This window comes from Podarcis tiliguerta (genome assembly GCF_965153285.1).
Source record: "Podarcis tiliguerta genome assembly, chromosome: 14".
Lineage (NCBI taxonomy): Eukaryota > Metazoa > Chordata > Lepidosauria > Squamata > Lacertidae > Podarcis > Podarcis tiliguerta.
Window position 1 is genome coordinate 17011383 of NC_139547.1, and position 21034 is coordinate 17032416.

A 21034-nucleotide genomic window follows, 5' to 3' on the forward strand; every position below is an offset into this window, starting at 1 on the left:
AGTTTGCGAATTTTGCAAAAGTCATTATAAAAATTCACTAGCATCTTCTCCTAGTATACACAAGTTTCCTATGCAGTTTCTTCTAATATGCACACTTTTGCAAAGCAATTTCTCCTAATATAATACAGTTTTGTAAGTTATTTTCACTGACATTAGCATTCTGATGCATTTTTTTAAAACACACTACTTGGGTGGACAGCTCCACTGCAAAATTCAAAAAGCAGACTGTGTTTCAGTTCTCATATTGCTTTGGAAAGTTTGAAAATTTTTACTCACCCTTCACTCCTCACTTTACTGCAAGACATGATCAAGCCATGATTAACTCATGGTTTCCAGAACAAGTCAGGAGAGTAAGCCATGGTTTGAAGTTAGTTTAAGATTATTGCCTTCTGAAAAGTTAGTAACCGTGGTTTCCTTGTTGGGACAAAATGGAAAACTAATGTTATTTAAGGGATTCACAGTTTCATCTTGTGAACCACACACATATAATTTTAAGAAAATTAATCACAGCATACTCCAATGGGTTCGGTGCATGAGCAAAAGTTTCATACATACTGTATTTCAGATTAATAAACTGTAGTGCAATCATCCAAACTGGGCTGTTGTAAACGGCTGATAACAGCTTGCAGGACAATAGTGCTTTTTCCAATGAAATGAACAAAGACCCACTTGGCTCTTAAAACTGTACAGAAGTTGGCTATTTCACAGTTAATGAATACAGGAAATGGCAGATGGAGCACTGCCTTATTGGGGTAGGGAGGGGGCAGGGAATGCTGGGCAGTAATTCTTGGCATAAGACTAGGGGTGTTATAACTAAGTCCTCTTTCTGTTTCCCTAAGTCAAATGACATGAGATGCAGCCAGATCAACAGCGTTAGGAAGCCCTATTGAGCAGGATTAGGAAGAAGGAGAGTCCTAAATTTGGGGTGGTTACAATTCTATACCCCCTTCATGGATCACTGCCTTGCCATGGCGACGGAGCTTGAATAACTCAGAGAAGTTTTCTTGGGAGAAAAGCAACGACAAACCTAGACAGCATCTTAAAAAGCAGAGACATCACCTTGCCAACAAAGGTCCGTATAGTTAAAGCTATGGTTTTCTCAGTAGTGATGTATGGAAGTGAGAGCTGGACCATAAAGAAGGTTGATCGCCAAAGAATTGATGCTTTTGAATTCTGGTGCTGGAGGAGACTCTTGAGAGTCCCATGGACTGCAAGAAGATCAAACCTCTCCATTCTTAAGGAAATCAGCCCCAAGTGCTCACTGGAAGGATAGATCGTGAAGCTGAGGCTCCAATACTTTGGCCACCTCATGAGAAGAGAAAAGACCCTGATGTTGGGAAAGATGGAGGGCCCAAGGAGAAGGGGACGACAGAGGACAAGATGGTTGGATAGTGTTCTCGAAGCTACCAGCATGAGTTTGACCAAACTGTGGGAGGCAGTGGAAGACAGGAGTGCCTGGCGTGCTCTGGTCCATGGGGTCACGAAGAGTCGGACACGACTAAACAACTAAACAACAACAACACAATTCTATCCCACCACCATGTCCAGCATGTCTCCTACAACTGTATAACAAATGAAAATCAGTCCGGTGAAGTTACATCTTCCAAACATCTACTCAACTGGTGGAAACAGGAAAACATTGATAACCTCAGCAAGGTATGGTTTGCCATCCTTGTTCCAAAGGAAGTTTATACAACTCCAAACAGCTTGCTCTGTAAGAATCCGTGGCATATGGAAAATGCTGAAGTGAGACAATAATGATCTGGAGTGTTCATGTTCTTATAGGTTTGGACCCTGAAGGGCAACTGCTGAGTTATCAGAGGCACAATAAATATAATCTAGGAGTGCAATTTGCTTAGATGGGGATGGAAAGAAACACATTATCCCAAAGTGATCTTTGCGATAACATCTCTAATTTAAGAACAGAATGGTGTGTTTCCTGGTGCTAATTAAGCTGTTTCTGCACCCGAATAAGAGGTGAATTTTGGCAAGGGTTGTAAGCCACAATACCTACAAATTAATTAAATTCAATTATCTGAACGGATTAACAAAATGGCTCCGTTAGCACTCCTAAAAACGTTGCGCTTTCTCAAGGTATGTAATGCAAAGGACTCCTAACGCCACGGAGTCTGTTTTGTTGTTTTTGCCTCCACCTCCTTTGAGCAAAACAGCAATAAGACAAGAATCGCCTCAAAGGGACACTTTGTGTTTGAGGGAGAACTACTGATTGATAGCAGAGGAAATTTAATATGCTTTCGTTCTTTGGCTCTCTATCTTTGTAGTGCAGCCAAGCTCTTAGAAATAGTTAATTACGGGTTCAATGGAAAATATTTAGATGACAGCTATATGCCTTCATCCTCTCTGTGCCTAATAACACTACAAAATGCTCTTGTTCTTTCTAGTGTGTGTATTAAGTGGATAAGCAGAACAAGTAAAAACGGATCCCAGATCCACTGGTCAAAGCATAAGGAAGGAAGACTTAAGCGGGAGAGGCCTTGTCGTCTTCTGTTTTTCTCTGCACTGAATCAAAATGTAGGGCTGCTCTAAGATTCAAGACAAGACAGACCCAAAAAGAGTTAAATTATAGAATCCGTTCCTACCAGATGTGGGGATGCCCAGCCACTTGAAGTCCCCAGGACTTCAAAGGTAGAATTGATGTCCAGAGGGAATTTACGAAAGGTGGTGCTTTGTCTTGGATCTCAAGCAATTGAAAATTCGTGGGGGTTTTGGCAGGCGTTTTTTAAAAAAAAGCTTTTTAGACAAACTTTGGGGTTTTCCTAAAGAAAGCTCAACAACTTGAAATATGGCAACCCTACACTTGGCTAGCTTTAAAAGAGCATTGGAAATGGAAGATAAGGCTATCGGTGGCTTCAGTGGCTATGTTCTCCCTCCACCATTGGAGATGATGATGATGATGACGACAACAACAACAACAACAACAACAATTTATTTATACCCCCCCCCCATCTGGCTGGGTCTCCCCAGCCACTCTGGGCGGCATCCAACAAAAGACTAAAAATACATTAAAACATCAGTCATAAAAAACTTCCCTAAACAGGGTTGCCTTCAGATGTCTTCTAAACATCAGATAGTTGTTAATTTCTTTGACATCTGATGGGAGGGTATTCCACAGGGTGGGCACCACTATCGAGAAGGCCCTCTGGCTGGTTCCCTGTAACTTTGCTTCTCGTAATGAGGGAACTGCCAGAAGGCCCTTGGCCCTGGACCTCAGTGAACGATGGGGATGAAGACGCTCCTTCTGGTATACTGGGTCGAGGCCGTTTAGGGCTTTAAAGGTCAGCACCAGCACTTTGAATTGTGCTTGGAAATGTACTGGGAGCCATTGTAGGTCTTTCAAGACTGGTGTTGTGTGGTCTCAGCGGCTGCTCCCAGTCACAAGTCTAGCTGCCGCATTCTGGATTAGTTGTAGTTTCCGGGTCACCTTCAAATGTATCCCCACGTAGAGCACGTTGCGGTAGTCCAATTGGGAGACACTATAACCTCTGAATTCCTGTTGTTGGCAACCCCAAGTAGAGAGTTCTGTTGCGCTCAGGTCCTGCTAAATTCCCTGTGGAGAGGGATTGAGTCTTAAATCATTTGGAAATTGTAACATACCCTCCAAGATTTCTCCAATGAAAACAGGGACATTCTATTCCATAACAACAACAATAATTTTATCATTTATACCCTGCCCATCTGACTGGGTTTCCCCAGCCACTCTGGATGGATTCCAACACATATAAAAGTATAATAAAACATTAAACCTTCCCTATACAAGGCTGTCTTCAGGTGTCTCCTAAAGGTTGTCTAGTTACTTATCTCCTCGGCTTGGGGACGTCCTAAGGAAACACAGGACATTGTGGGATCAAATCAGAAACTGGGACGGCTTCTGTAAATCCGGGACTGTCCCTGGAAAATAGGGACACTTGGAGGGTCTGTGAAAGGAATAGGGGGCCTCCTAACAACCTTCACCTCCCCTAACAAATTGCAGCTCCCAGAATTCTCTGGGAGAAGAAGCCATGGTTGTTTAAAGAGGCATCATAGTGCTTTAGATGGATGGGATGAATGTGGCCTTAGCCTCTGACTTCACCCGTAGCCCCTCCCTTGTAATGTGTCTGGCTTAGAGGCGCCTGTCCAATATACCACGGGCCACATATATTCTGCTCTGCCTTCAGCACAGCGCTGCATTGCTTGCTGCATGCTCCAGCTAGCTCTGCTCAATGCGGCTGGCTCCAGGCAGAGGAACAGCTGGCGAGAATTACTTTCCTCCAGGCTTTCACGCAGGCTTTTAACAACGGCTTTCTGGCAAGGGAAAGGGGACCGGTTTCCACTCCGCAGGCAGAGAAGATGCTGACACGGCTAATTCTCTTCCTTTTGTGGCTTTGGGAGCCTGCTGCCAAATGGCCGGCGTGTTGAGAAACCCAGTGCTGCGTGCCGGGAGGGAATGACTCCTCTGCAGCCTTAGGGTTGATGTGGATTAATGGGAGGTTTTCTAGGGACAGCAGAGATTACTTTTGAAGCGATGGTGCAAGGCAGATTCTGCCCAGGTCAGGAAGTGGTTTCATCTCTCTCTCTTTCTCTCAGTGTGTGTGTGTTTGACAGAAAATGTACCAACAACAGATGTGGTTTGTATACCCTCCAACATTTCTCCAACGAAAATAGGGATGTCCTATTTAATAATAATAATAATTTTCAATAAGAATAAGAATACATATACCCCAGCTATCTGACTGTGTTGCCCCAGCCGCTCCAGATGGCTTCCATCATACATAGGTAAAGGGACCCCTGACCATTAGGTCCAGTCGCGGATGACTCTGGGGTTGCGGCGCTCATCTCATTTTACTGGCCAAGGGACAGCTTCTGGGTCATGGGGCCAGCATGGCTAAGCCGCTTCTGGCGAACCAGAGCAGCGCACGGAAACGCCATTTACCTTCCCACCGGAGTGGTACCTATTTATCTACTGCACTTTGACGTGCTTTCAAACTGCTATGTGGGCAGGAGCAGGGACCGAGCAACGGGAGCTCACCCTGTCGCGGGGATTCGAACCACCGACCTTCTGATCGGCAAGCCCTACGCTCAGTGGTTTAGACCACAGCACCACCCGCGTCCCGATACATCAGCTACAACATCATAAAAAAGAGGGGGGAGTATAGATTTGCATAAAATTTGCATGCTAAGATGCCAATTCAGGAAGCATGAGTATAACGTAAACAGAAATACAAGACATCTCACCTTGTGGGGAAGTCTCAGGTGAGGGGACCTATGTGCTTGCTCAGTCTAAGAACGTAAGAAGAGTGTGCTGGATTAGGCCAGCATCCCATCTAGTCCAGCATCCGGTTCTCACATTGGCCAAGCTGTTACCTGTTTGCTAATGCTAGTCACTTTGTGGCACCCTGTGAGAAAATTGGCTAGCAAATACAACAAATAAATAAACTGAATAGGCCCATCACCAGCTAATTGTAGTCACTAAAGGCTTCAGGTTAGGACCAATCTGTTTATTTCGGTTTCTCTCAGTTTCTCATGGGGAAAAAAATCACTAGCATTTTACCAAATATACACAAGAAACACAGGACACCCTTGGCTGAAGATGAGCGCACATTTGAACCCAAAATATTGAGCCCAGTTTTGTGGCAACTGCCCCATATAGGTTTCATGTTTTGTTCTTTATTTTAGTTATGTATATCATTACTTTAAAAAACATTTTCCCCCTCCAAAGCAACTCAAAAATAAAAGAGAAACAGCCATAAAACACAATTAAAACCATATCAAAGAATTTAAAAATGCCTCAGCACGAAATGTTCTACAAACTCGTAAAAAAAAAAACCTTGCAAAAGAAGGTTTTGCACAGAGATTACTGTAAACCATCTCATGAGTTTGTCAGACCAAAAGGCGGGCCTTAGATTTAGTAGATAAATTACACTGTATAATATATTCTGACATACCAGTTGAGAAGTTAGAAAACTCTGAAGGTTTCAAGCGAGTCTCCAACCCTCTCTCACTCCCCATTAAAGTACCCGACAATATTCACTGCCAAGTTAGCCAGAAAGTCAAAGTTAGTAAGCCCAGGAGCTGCTGAAATAAAAAGCGCAGCATTTGAACTTCATGATCTGATTCAAAACAGGACTTTGTTGCTCCTCCTGTCTGTAGAAGAACATGTAAGGTGAGGGAAGCCTGAGGCTGGCTGATGCATTTTAGTGAAGGGGGACAACGGAAGGAAGAAAGGAAGGGGGAAAGGGGGAAGGGGAATTGGGGGACACATTGAACATCAAACAGCTGAAAACATCCCTTTGATCAGTAAGGGTAGGGGAAAAACACTTTGTGGGGTGGCTGGAAAAGAAAAGGTCTTGATGGAGAGTACTGTTCAACCACTACTGTACATTCCCAGAGCTGTCTTGCCTTCTTTCTCTTAGGCAATGTTTTCAAAGTTTTGTTTTAAAAAGAAAAAGACATTATCAGCAAATATATCAGTTTTGGGTTTTTTGGCATCCATTCCTTTCTTTTGCAAGACTATCTGCAACATGGCTGTCTTTAGTCTGTCTCTTTCGGTAGTATCCAGCTAAGTTCCACTCACTGAAATGAACGGACCCAAGTTAGTCAGGCGCATTCATTACAATGGCTCACACTTTGGCAGAATACAATTTTGGTTGTATTTTGCATTAGTGAAAGGTTTTTACCAGGCAGTCCATACACAGGGCCGTAGCTAGTGGGTGATGAGGTGGGCCCCCGTCAGGGGCGAAGGCGATTGGGGGGCACAAAATCAGCTTAAAAATATGTCCATAAATATAAATATAGATTATTGCCTCATAATAGAGTTGTTCCACCAGGCCTTTGGTCAGGGCCCAGCCTGACTCCCTCCTCTGGCAACCTGCACAGAATTTTGCTTAACAGTTGCCATTAATTTGATTTTAATTAATTTTTATAATGAAATGTTTTTAGAATGTTGGATTATTTGATTGTTTGATTGTTTGATTGTTGTTAGCCGCCCTGAGCCCGGCTTCGGCTGGGGAGGCCGGAATATAAATAAAATTTATTATTATTATTATTAAAAATGGTTTTAAATAGAGGATGAATTGAATGGGTGGAGGGGGGGTTGGAAGAGAGGCAGAAAGAAGAGCTAATTTGTGGCTAGGGGGCGCAATCTGGATGGTTCTGTCAGGGGTGCAAGATCACCTAGCTACGGCTCTGTCCATACATCACTTTTTTATTTCTTAGTTGTTCTGCAATGCTTCTCCGATTGAGGAAGGGCCATCACGCAGTGGCAGAGCATTCAGGAGGTCCCAAGTTGAATGCCTTGGCATATCCAGGTAGATAGATGCTCACCTGAAACTCTTCATTGGCTCCCAGTACGTTTCTGAGCACAATCCAAAGTGTTGGTGCTGACCTTTAAAGGCCTAAATGGCCTCGGCCCAGTATACCTGATGCTCGGAGGGCCTTCTGGCGGTTCCCTTGCTGCAAGAAGTGAGGTTACAGGGAACCAGGCAGAGGGCCTTCTTGGTAGTGGCGCCTGCCCTGTGGAACACTGTATTGTTTTTAATATTTGGTTGGAAGCTGCCCGGAGTGGCTGGGGAAACTCAGTCAGATGGGCGGGGTATAAACAATTATTAATTAATTAATTAATTAATTAATTATTATTATTGAGGACACTAACATAAATGGACCGCTGGTCAGTAAAAGGCAGCGTCCTATGATGTGTGTTAGGGGGGCCCCTTCAGACTCCCCAACCTCGCAAGTACATACAGTGGTACCTCGGGTTAAGTACATAATTCATTCTGGAGGTCCGTTCTTAACCTGAAACTGTTCTTAACCATTAGCACCACTTTAGCTAATGGGGCCCTCCCACTGCCGCCGTGCCGCTGGAGCACTATTTCTGTTCTCATCCTGAAGCAAAGTTCTTAACCCGAGGTACTATTTCTGGGTTAGTGGAATCTGTAACCTGTACAGATGTAACCTGAAGCGTATGTAACCCGAGGTACCACTGTAGTTGTATCTGCAACGTGTCATTAATGCAAGAACATCTGCGGTGTAGAAAATTTCAGGATTTCAGCGAGACGTCATAGGACATGCTCCGATTGGAAACAAAGCAACAGACCTCCCTCTACGGTTTTGCAGATGTGACAGTATTGGAAGCAGGAATCTGTGAAACCAACCCAATACTTCCGTAAGCCTAGGCCACTGTGAAACAATTGCAGCCAAAGAACCAAACCCAAAATGATCCATGGGACAGAGAGACCTCCCTTTAAAGTAAGGTTGACGCACCAGTGGCGTAGCGTGGGTTGTCAGCACCCGGGGCAAGGCAAGTAATTTGCGCCCCCTAACCCGTGGATTTGCGCCCCCTTACCCTAACCCCCAGATGTTGCGCCCGGTGCGGCCGGCCCCCCCTGCACCCCCACGCTACACCACTGTGAAGCACTGAGGATTTTTTAGTTTAGAGAAAAGGTGATGATGATGATGATGATGATGATGTATGCTCCACCCATCTGGCTGGATTTCCCCAGCCACTCTGGGCAGCCTCCAGCACATATAAAAACATAGTAAAATGACAAAGATTAAAAACTTCCCAATACAGGGGAGCCTTCAGTTGTCTTCTAAAAGCTGCATCGTTCTTTATTTTGGTCGCCCAAAAATTCCTGCAGCATGAGCTGAGCTTCTCTTTAAAACCATTTTTTGAACACACAAAAATACACTTTCCTTAAATGAGACTTTCCTTAAGTTCACTGAAATCTGCCACCTCGTCCCACCCCTCGATCCTTTTCAAAAGCTATTTCTTTTCTCATTAATTGATAGAGAATATGTGTGTGAATGTTATTTTTTTTATATAAAAAAAAAAGTGGGAGAAATTTTTATCATTAGCTGTTAGGGACAGGCAGATCTGTTGATTTCAGTTTCTCATTTCTTCCAGTCCTAAATTCTATTCTCCACATTTCCACATCAGTTTGTGTTATTTTAATTAAAAAAATGCCTGTGGAACTCCATCAGCATTTTCATGTGGATTTCTCAGAATATAAACAGATTGGTATGCAATTTTTCCTAAAACACATATTTTTGCAAAGCAATTTCCCTAAATAGAAAGCATTTCTGAATGTTACTTTCTTTCTACTTTCTTTCTCACTCTGGTGTATGTATTTTTGTACACATTTCTTGGCTGGAGAATCGAACTGCAAAATCAGAATAAGTGCGAATTTTGAAGGAGGGCTGTGTTTCCAGTGGATTTCGTTTTGTTTGGAAAGGGAGAATTGGGTAGGATTGCCTTTAAATGTGAACTAAATCAAATTGTCCTCCCATCCCTTCTCTCTCTCTCTCTCTCTCTCTCTCTCTCTCTCTCTCTTTCTCTCTTTCTTTCTCTCCTTTCCCCTCTTCCCCCAAATTCACCGCAAGCCCACAATATTTTTATAAAACTGCTGACTAATTCAAGACGTTTTACAGATTTTTGTCTTTCGCTACGCAACTTATTGTAAAAACAAATTTTAAAGGAAGCTTAAGCGGGGGGCAGCGGGTGGCTTTTTGCATCGCAGCGAGGGGGACGAAGAAGGCCCGCTCCCCCCTGACAGAATTGTTCCAGTGTTGTTTGTCAGTAGGAGAGAGAGAGAGAGAGAGAATGGAGAGGGAAGGGATGTAACAGCGGCTAGACAGACCATTAAATTGGTATTAAACACTTTTCCATGTGAGGGAAGTCTCCTTCTGCCAAAAGCCTGGAGTAGGCAGATCGCTTTACATTCAAGCACTGCTGAGATGGGGCTAGATAAACTTTGAAAAATTAAAAGGCGACCAGGGGTCAAAGAACAGACTGGAGACCTCGTCTGGCTGGCTTCCTTATAAACTCACAGAGAATTGGCTTGCCCCACTTGCATGACGTCCTCCTGCATAAACATTCAATCTTCCTGACCAGTTTGTTCCAGTGCTTAACGTGGGAGGGGTGGGAGAGAGCGGGGGAATACATAAAACCAACCCAAGCTGTTTTATATCAGTTTTCACCATGCAGAACCCACAAAAGGATTCCTGTACTATATCCAAAAAAAGGGGGGGAGGGGGGCAGGAATGGAAAGGAGTTTCGCTGCCAAACTGCATGCATGTTTTCACTTCTTTTGCAGCTCTTTCCAACAGGGGGATTCCTCTGAAATTATGCCCAGGCAAGACAATGCTACTCTGTAGATCGACATCCATTCCCCCCAAAGCAAAGCAAAGCCATAAAACCCTAGAACTGCAGAGCTGGAAGGCACCCTGAGAATCATCTACAGTGGTACCTCGGGTTAAGAACTTCATCCGTTCCGGAGGTCCGTTCTTAACCTGAAACTGTTCTTAACCTGAGGTACCACTTCAGCTAATGGGGCCTCGTGCTGCGCCGCCACAGCGCAATTTCTGTTCTTATCCTGAAGCAAAGTTCTTAACCTGAGGTACTATTTCTGGGTTAGCAGAGTCTGTAACCTGAAGCATCTGTAACCTGAGGTACCACTGTAGTCCAACCCCCTACAATGCAGGAATATGCAACTGTCCCATACAGGGCTCGAACTTGCAATCTTGGTATTATAAGCACCACGGTTTAACTAACTGAGCTACCCAGGCAGACAAGGCTCCTTCTTGCCAGCTAGCACACAAAGCAATAATTGTTAAAAAAACACCTCTTGGACCTCCGCCTGCAGGTTCTTCTAGACTTGGGCTTAATATGCAACTACACCACTGAGAAGTCATAAACAAGTTGTGTTGCAGCCCATGCTAGTCCTACTCAGAGTAGACCCATTGAAATCAATGTACACAACTAACTTCGGTTTCCCATTGTTGACAGTGGGATCAGATTTTCCCTGGAAAAGGTAAATTAATCTGTAGAAGGTAAATTAATCTGGAGAAGGGGGAACAGAGGCTGGCATTTTGATACCAACAATGTCATGTGGAGGTTGTTAAAGAAACTGCTGGGATAGTCCAGTTGGTACAGCACGAGAATCTTAATCTCAGGTCATGAGTTCGAGTCCCACAATGGGGAAAAGATTCTTTCATTGCAGGAGGTTGGACTATTGCAATGTGCTCTACCTTTGAAGGTGACCTGGAAACTACAACTAATCCACAATGCGGCAGCAAGACTGGTGACTGGGAACGGCCGCTGAGACCACATAACGCCGGTCCTGAAAGACCTACATTGGCTTCCAGTACGTTTCCAAGCACAATTCAAAGTGTTGGTGCTGACCTTTAAAGTCCTAAACGGCCTCGGTCCAGTATACCTGAAGGAGGGTCTCCATCCCCATTGTTCACTGAGGTCCAGCTCTGAGGGCCTTCTGGCGGTTCCCTCCCTGTGAGAAGCTACAGGGAACCAGGCAGAGGGCCTTCTTGGTAGTGGCGCCCTCCCTGTGGTACGCCCTCCTATCAGATGTCAAAGAGATAAACAACTACCTGACATTTCGAAGACATCTGAAGGCAGCCCTGTTTAGGGAAGTTTTTAATGTGTGACATTTTAATGTATTTTTAATCTTTGTTGGAAGCCGCCCAGAGTGGCTGGGGAAGCCCAGCTGGATGGACGGGGTACAAATAATAAATTATTATTATTATTATTATTATTATTATTATTATTGGAATAGATGGCCCCCAGTGGCCCCTTCCTACTCTACAATTCTACAATTCTGTCTCACAATAAACTCCCACCTAGATGTACCCTCCTTCTCTGGCTTCATTCTAACTGCAAAACTCCTTCTCTCTAGCCCCGCTGCCAACCAAGCTGGTGGGGAGATATTGACTAGCTAGTAGCCACTAGCCATAAGTGCTCAGTGAAGCAACTGTCAGCCCCAGTTTAATGAAATGTCTTCCGGCGACCAGCTGTGTGAAAACGTCTAGAGATGCTTACCTCTTTACTTGGTGTAATTTGCTGAGTTCCTCTTTGAGCCTAAATCCAATATAGAGGGGAGGAGGAGGGGGAGAGAGAGATTGTTAGAGGCCACATTTCAAACCCTAATTAAAATTAAATATTCAGCACCTGGCGAAATACCTCAGGGCAAGATAAGTAGAGTCTGCCTTAATTTTGCTGCCAAGATTTGAACGTAGGGCTGGGTTGTTAGCAGCGAAAGCGGCCGTCATGGTGCAAGGTGCAGCTACTGCCAATTTTGTCCCACCCCCCAGAATGTTAGCAGCCTTGTGGCTGTTTCTAGGATCTATACATTATTGTTAAAGCGCTCGTGCGTGTGCACACATGCACGGAATTACCCATGAGAGGCTGCAGTAACTTCACTCCTGTTGCTGCCTTTGTGGCAAGTCATCCACAGTGGACTATTTACATCATGGGTAGGCAAACTAAGGCCCGGGGCCCGGATCCGGTCCAATCGCCTTCTAAATCCAGCCTGCGGACGGTCCGGGAATCGGTGTGTTTTTACATGAGTAGAATGTGTCCTTTTATTTAAAATGCATCTCTGGGTTATTTGTGGGGCATACGAATTCGTTCTTTTTTTCTTCAAAATATAGTCCAGCCCCCCGCAAGGTCTGAGGGACAGTGGACCGGCCCCCCTGCTGAAAAAGTATGCTGATCCCTGATCTACATTATATCCTCCACTTGCTGTGTGGGAGTAGAATCTTGCAAAACAGAAGCTCCAAAATGTTGGATATAAGCTACCTTGCATGCCTCCATTCAGGGCAGGATTTAGGTTTGACGAGACCCTAAGCTACTGAAGGTAATGGGGCCCTTTATATGTCCAGCTGTCCTTTGTCAACAACAAATTGTCACGGTTTTTTGCGTTGAATATATGATATGGTAATTTATGGACCTAATAGGTATCTAAAGCCATTTGCACATGCAGAATGCAGGCACCCCATACAGTGGTACCTCAGGTTACATACGCTTCAGGTTACATACGCTTCAGGTTACAGACTCTGCTAACCCAGAAATAGTGCTTCAGGTTAAGAACTTTGCTTCAGGATGAGAACAGAAATTGTGCTCTGGCGGCGCGGCAGCAGCAGGAGGCCCCATTAGCTAATGTGGTGCTTCAGGTTAAGAACAGTTTCAAGTTAAGAACGGACCTCCAGAACGAATTAAGTACAGTGGTGCCCCGCAAGACGAATGCCTCGCAAGACAGAAAACCCGCTAGACGAAAGGGTTTTCCGTTTTTCAATGCGCTTCGCAGGACGAATTTCCCTATGGGCTTGCTTCACAAGATGAAAATGTCTTGCATTTTTTTCGCTCCCCACCCCCTTTTTCTAAGCCGCTAAACCGCTAATAGCCTTTTAGCAGCTAATCTGCTAATCCTTTAAGACTTTAATAGCCGCTAATAGCCGCAAATAGCCGCTAATAGCCGCTAATAGCGCTAATCCGCTAATCCGCTAATAGGGTTGCTTCGCAAGACGAAAAAACCGCTAGACGAAGAGACTCGCGGAACGGATTAATTTTGTCTTGCGAGGCACCACTGTACTTAACCCGAGGTACCACTGTATATAGAAATGAGCAAGCCAGTGATATTTTAGGGAGCAGGCTACCAGGCGGGGTCCATTACTTACATCATAGGAACCTACACAACACAAAACACTGTTGCTGTATGTGGGTTTTATTTTGTTTTTTATCTTATATTTTGGAAATGTACATCCAGGTTTTTTTGGGGGGGGGCCCAAGAGAGTGGGGCCCTAAGCTATAGCTTGTTTAGCTTATACATAAATCAGGCACCACCTCCATTCAGCAGAAGGCAGGAAGGTTGTGGACTCTCCTCCCTTGGAGGTTTTTAAGCAGAGGCTGGATGGCCCTCTGTCATGGATGCTTTAGCTGAGATTCCTGCATTGTAGGGGGTTGGACTAGATGACCCTTGGGGTCCCTTCCATCTATATGATCTGCCTGCAGCAGCTGCCCTTTTCATATCTGGCATTTAAAAGGGCTAATTCTTTGACGGAATTCTGGAGCACAGAGAAACTTTTCTTGCTTTAGGGTGTCTGGCTCGATCACAGGGCTTGGACGGAAAGCTAGCAATAAATGAAAGATTTTAAAAATAGAAGCCTAATATTTTAGCCGGGTGGGAGGAGGTGGGATGATGCACAAACCGTCCAGAGAAGCGACTGAAAACAAGACTTGACAAAGGCAAGATTTAAAAGTTTGTGCTAGGGTAGAAATGGCCCAGAGGAGATCAAGAGACTCTGTAGCGCAGCTCAGGAAGACCAAAGAGGGCAGCAGAGTTCAAAAGGAGAAGGTTGAAAGATTAGAGCAGCTTGGCAGCGGCTCAGCCAGGGCCACAATCAAAAGGCCACGCTAAAAATTGGACGATGTATAATGGGAAGGTCAGGAGTCAACTTTTGCTCTGAAGTCCTTTCAGGCAATTCACGATAGAAGAGATGAGCTTCCTGGTGTGTTTTGCAAGCATCTGACCTTGAAAAATCCAGCTGTAGACTTGAGCAGCGCATCTCGGTGACAGATGCATCCTGGAAATCCATGTTAGCTCTGAGCTAACTTCTGCCAAGCTGCAGCTCTTCACAGGTTCCTGCTGACCTTGGCTATGAAACCCCCATTCGGATTTCCCTTAGAAATGTGCCAACGGGTAGCACTCGGTTCTCCCAGTAAGACCCCAAGGGGACCTTTCATTAAAGCAGAAAGGAGACTCCAAATGTGGACCTCTAGGCCTCTCTAGCTCCAAATGTCGACCTCTAGGCCTCTCTAGCTCCAAATGTCGACCTCTAGGCCTCTCTAGCTCCAAATGTGGACCTCTAGGCCTCTCTCACAGGGTGCCCACCTGTTAGCAAAGTCACTTAAATGACACAAATGGGAGGGGGAGAGAGAAATCCTTATAACATTTTACTGAGAAAACTGAACAAAACTGTGTATTATTTGAGGAGAAAGGAACAGGAAGGTTTTGTCTTTTTTAGTTCGGGCCTTGTACATAGCAGGCAGACGTTCAACGAAACATACAGAGAGAAAACTCCCTTGGAATGTCTGCAGGGAGGAAGCTATTACTCCCTGACATCTGCACATATGCCAAGGGTCAAAGGCTTCCTGGTTGGGTGGGACTGCAGCATTATAAGGTTACCTGATTACTAGGGCTGATGGGAATTGTAGTTCAGCAACATCTGGAGGGCCAAAAGCTTCCCAGTCCTGCAATATGGGAACACAGTAAGCCCATGATCCACCTAGCTCAGCACTGTTGACACTGACAGGCAAAAACTATCCAGAGTTTCAGACAGGTGTCTCTCACAGCCCTATCTGAAGATTGAACCTGGTAACTTATGCAGGCCAGGCAGACCCTCTATCACTAACCTACATAGAAACAATATTTCTCTCGGACAATATTTCTAAATTTTTGATGGTAAGGTTGTGTGGCAGGTGTGTATATGTGTCTCCTTGTTGTTTCCTTTCTGAGTTGCTTAAATCTTTTGAACTTAGCAAATGTAACCTGAAGTCGACTTTCCGCAACCCCTCCTGAACCGAGCTGAACTTCATGTCCTTTCCTAATAAGCATGTTTTCCTGGCTTATTACAGCTTACTGAGTTTCTTTCTAATCTTTCAATTGCAGCTTTGAAAATAAGCATCTCGTGTAACAGTTAATAGCGCTTATAAGAAAATGAAATGGGTGTGTGTGCGCGCAAATTTCTCTACCATAGCTGTGTTGACAAAAATAGCCTTGACTGTTAAGCACTCTCAAATACAGCTTTGAAATAAGAATATTCAAGAAGTGGGTTATTTGAGTTTGTCATTTATAGAAAGTTGTCGTTGCAGTGGTTATACAATAAAAATGTTGGGGAGGGCACAGAAGGGGCAGAATGCATTTCATGAAGTGGGGAGGTAGCTTTTTCCAGAAATCTTATCATGTAGGTAAAGGCAAAGGACCCAAGGATGGTTAAGTCCAGTCAAAGGCAACTATGGGGTTGTGGTGCTCATCTCGCTTTCAGGCCGAAGGAGCTGGCGGTTGTCCACAGACAGCTTTCTGGGCCATGTTGGCAGCATGACTAAACTGCTTCTGGTGCAACGGAAACCAGAGCGCACAAAATGCCGTTTACCTTCCTGCTGCAGCAGTACCTATTTATCTACTTGCACTGGCATGCTTTCAATCTGCTAGGTTGGCAGGAGCTGGGACAGAGCAATGGGAGCTCACCTCATGGAACCCCAGAAAACATCTGCATTGATAACATTTTCTAGTAGTTTCTTTTCATCTTCTTCTGAAACTCATCCTTTTCACTTCTAAGAAAGATGCTTAACCTTTCATTATGGTACGACACGGGAGCTCACTCCTGCACGGGGATTCAAACCACCAACCTTCTGATCGCCAAGCCCAAGAGGCTCAGTGGTTTAGACCACAGCACCACCCACATCCCTTTTATCACATAGAAGCAACCCAGGCATCAAAGAGAAAGTGTATAGAAACTAGCATACTAGTTTCAACACTCATCTTGACACACATTGCTGTGCTCACTTGTGCCTCTGACCACCCCTTTCACTGCCCCGTGGGCTCCTGGAAGGCAGTGCCCCATTGGCCCTACTGGGCCAGCTTCCACTGGGACCCAGGACTTCGCTGCCCTCATGTATTTCTAGCTGTGGACTGGTGTAACGTGCGAAAATGTTTCATTTGCTTTGCGTTGCTCGGTTTGCTTGAACTTGCTACATCCCCCTCTCTTCGCAGCGAAGCTGGAATAGCTCCTCTCTATTTATTCCCTCCCCCCAACCAATTTTGAAATTTAAAATCCTGCGCAGCTCCCAGCAAAACAGATATTATCAGCCACCTATCACCTCTGTTTCTGGCTTCTCCCGTCTCTCTCTGACCCTCTATGCTTTTTCGAGCTATGATTATTGCTTCCAGGAATGAGCCAGGAGATGAATGTGTTAGCATTGCCAGCACGCTCATTTTCTGCATTAAGTGACAAGTTCCCTGCCACTGGTTTTTAAATGCCTGTAATTAAAGAGGCAGGAGTGCTTGTAATGTCAAAGGTCCAGTGAATGGAAATAGAACAGGGTAGAAACGACAGCCCCGTTAAGGAAGCGGAACGATCCATTTCAGTTAGTTAGATCGATTGCGCCAGCATAATCTGATCAACTCCTATTGATCTCGGTTTTGCGCCCGCCGTGTAAATGTTGCATTTCAGCACCCTGCAAGCCTGAAATGTTTGGGCACCGTTTTCACAGCTAGGGGAGGGACCACAGCTTAGCAACAGAACAATACTTTGTGTGCCGAAGGTCCCTGCCATCTCCAATTAAAAGCAAAAAGGGGAAGGGAGATAGCTCAGTTGGTAGAGCATGAGACTCTTAATCTCAGGGTTGTGGGTTCAAGCCCCATGTCAGGTTAACGATTCCTGCACCACAGCGGGTTGGACTGGATGATCTTCGTGGTCCCTTCCAACTCTACAATTATGCGATTCTGTGATTATAGTTAATGCTAGTCCCACTCAGAGTGGACCCATTGAAATCAATAAAATCATGGTAGTATCCTTCAGTGCGTAGGATACAATCCACAGCCTGGTGCTCCCCTAGTGGGGCATTTTGTAGTTTCAGCACATTATGCAGAATCTATCCTTTGGGGCCAAGGAAAGGGAACACCAGCCAAATCTGGGAATGTGGATTGGGCGATAGGACTACTCCCTCACTCTCTGTCTTGTTTTGGAAGCAAATCCAGCTACAATTTCAGTAGGACACACCTCTAAGTAAATGGCTTAAGGGGGAGAAAAAACGACAACCCACTTATAGTCCCAGAATTAAACTTTTGACTAGGAGACAAAGCTTTTAGATCAGGGGTGCCCAAACTTTTTTCAAAGAGGGCCAGATCTGATGAAGTGAACATGTGTGAGGGCCAACCAAAGTTGTTGAACTTTTTTTTTTTTTAGTTTTACCCCAAAGTTGTTGAGCTTTTTAAAGGATTTTACTCCAGGACATATACTGCCATGGGGGCCGGATTAAATTGACTGGCGGGCCGGATTAGGCCCCCGGAGCGGATTTTGGACATGCCTGCTTTAGATGATTAGAAATCCATCCACTCATACATTTTCTCAACCGGCCAAAAAGAATCACTCAAGCTACATACTCTTTAACTACCTTTGAGCAAATAGTTGACCCCATTAACCCACTACGAAAATGAATAATTTCCCAAATACATAAGATACTAGTTCAGTTGGCTTTGTCCCCACTTACGCTTTTAAAGAGGTACACCGATAGCACAAGCACCCTGCAAAATTGCATAAAATCAGCCAAAATACCTCTCCTTTATGCTGGCAAGATTGTAAACTTCCTGAATCACTGTACCACACATATGGTGGCGGTGTCCAAAGTTTGTGCCCCTTGCGGGGGAAAGTTTTCCAGACCACAAACCAGATTAGGAAATACCTACTCCAAAATAGCACTATTATCTTATTTTCTTTTAGATGCTCAAGGAATGCCTATAAAAGTTATTTTTACCCATTTGCCAGAGTAACAATTGCCAGGGTTTGGAGGACTCTTAAAGTAAATCCCATTGAAGCCTGGCTGTCACAGATATGGGACTCTATACTTACTGTCAGGGACTGGGCAGAGGAGGAATGGTGACTCAAAGTACATTTAAGCATGCAATTTTACTCACCTATATTCTGAAGTGGGAGGCCTGTACAACATGATTTTTTATGAACATTATAACATGCTGCTCAGGCTGTAATTCACGGTGTCTTAAATCAGTCTCTACTTGGAAATCTTGTTCATTGTAGTCTCCTAAGCAATTCTCCCCCTATCAATCTTATGCTTCCAAATCCTAATCCTATTTTACACCTTTCCTGGTGTTTCAAAACCTCCTTTAGCACATTTGTGCAGTTATCACTCATGCACAGAATGAGCAACTGAACATTCCTGAATAGTTTCTGACACTTATCTTCCTCATCAATCCTCATTGTTTATCATCAAACTCCTCACGGTGACAAAGGATGATTCAAGAGCACGGATCTTAAAGTGGAAGCTGGTGTCAGAAGCTCTTCCTTGAGTGCCCTGCTGAGGTGTGTGTCGGTAATAGTGCTGCTGTGAAAAGCAAAACACTGCTTGAAAAGAAAACCCACAGCATTTTGGGAAGAATGGTTCGGCTTAGCTGCAACAAAACCAGAAATTTGCTCATTCCCTCTACAGTATGAAATGGTACGGTCCAGCAGGGATGGAGGAGAAATTTGATCCAGTTTGCATTTAAAGGTGATCCTACCCAACTTTCACCTTTTAAAACAATGCACAAACTGAAACATAGCCGGTCTTCGAAATGTACACTTAACTGAATTTTTCAATGCATTTCTCCAGTGTGTACTCCAATGTGTACAAAAGTACGTAAAGTTGAAACTGCATAAAGATGCATATATTAGTGAAAATAATATACAAACAGTGAAATTATATGTGGGGAAATTGCATGGGGGAAATGTGTATGTTAGGCAAAATTGCATACAAGCATGCATATTAGGAAAAATCAATACTTCAATACTGAAGAATTTTAAAGAGGACTTTTTTTTTTTAAGACAGCAAACTGATGTGGAAATGTGGAGAAGTGGAAAAATGAGAAACAGAGAGAAACAAAAACTGACAGATTCACCCATCTCTAGGTAAAGGTAAAGGGACCCCTGACCATTAGGTCCAGTCGTGGCCGACTCTGGGGATGCGGCGCTCATCTCGCTTTATTGGCCGATGGAGCCAGCATACAGCTTCTGGGTCATGTGGCCAGCATGACTAAGCCGCTTCTGGTGAACCAGAGCTGCGCACGGAAATGGCGTTTACCTTCCTGCCGGAGCGGTACCTATTTATCTACTTGCACTTTGACGTGCTTTCGAACTGCTAGGTTGGCAGGAGCAGGGACCGAGCAACGGGAACTCACCCCGTCGCGGGGATTCGAACTGCCGACCTTCTGATCGGCAAATCCTAGGCTCTGTGGTTTAACCCACAGCGCCACCCATGTCCCATCTCTACAGTCCAACAAAAGCTTTGTTCCTATTGCCTCCACCCATAACCCGAACTGGTACACTCAAAGTAAACCTTTACCTGTCCACTAATGCTGATTGTATAGATTGGCCCACTGGAGTCAAAGAGCTGGTACAGACATAACATCATCTGGTCTCTTAGCCTTGGTCATATTCTCCAATTTATCCAGGCCAGGGATTGTCTCAGGTCACCCCCAGATGGTCTGTTTATGCAGCATCCATCCTGATTGTTTGCATTGAGTTTATACAACACCCACTGTTTACTGAGTTTGCATTCTGATTTGTTTCCAGAGAGGTTATGTCTAAAAAAGTGTTTCCCCAGACTTTCTGGTGCATTTCCCACCAATTTCCTAACTGTAAAATGCCAGAGTTTGGGGCTTTTTTTTTAGAAGGTGGTTTGTTGCACAAGAACACCAAATCCATTCAAACTGCACAACATGAATTTGTTTACTTGCCGCTGAATCCCAGCTAAATATTACCAACAGTGGACAAATCTATCAATTTCAGTTTCTTATCTTTCAGATTTTAAATTCAGTTCTCTTTCCACAACAGTTTCCAATTTTTTTGTATTATTATTATTATTATTATTATTATTATTATTATTATTACTATTATTATTATTATTATTATTATTTTAAAAATTGCCAGCGTTTGAGTACACATTTCTCTTAATATAAGCATTTTTTTTGCAAGCAGTTTCCCCTAATATGATGCATTTCTATATGCCATTTTCACCAATACATGCATGTTATGCACACCTTCCCCTACAATTTTTGTGACGTGGTTACAAAATTCATAGGAGTGCAGTTTTTGTAGGATATGCATTATTTGGGAATGTGCAAAATTAGGTAGGTTCATAAGAAAAAGTGTATGGCACCAAATCTCTCCCTCATCTTTAGTTCCTCTCATCTGTTGCTACTCAGTTATTGCAGACTTTCTTTTCCAAAAATAATAATCACAAACTGGAAATAAGGCAAACTCAGCTTAAGCCTGGATAAAATGAGGAGCTGAAAGAAGCCAGAACAGATAGATTTTTCTCAGCTTGCTGCTCTACAGTGCTTGCTTTGTTTCTTTTTCTTCATTGAAGCATCCTTGTGGATGTCTCCTCAAACCTCTGTTTTAAATATCAAACACCAGAGAAGTCACATTTGTGATTCAACCACTTCAGATGCTGGAGACCTTGAAATCCAAT

General features: G+C 44.1%; 1 long non-coding RNA gene across 2 annotated transcripts in view; it reads left to right on the forward strand.

The window, feature by feature from the left end:
- The window catches only part of LOC310663931, a 35748-nt gene extending 16296 nt beyond the window's left edge, over nucleotides 1-19452 (forward strand). For both annotated transcript variants that reach the window (XR_014504686.1, XR_014504687.1), the window contains exon 3: nucleotides 19387-19452. This is a non-coding gene — a long non-coding RNA (uncharacterized lncRNA). The remainder of the gene's footprint in view (nucleotides 1-19386) is intronic.
- Nucleotides 19453-21034: the final 1582 nt, after the last annotated feature.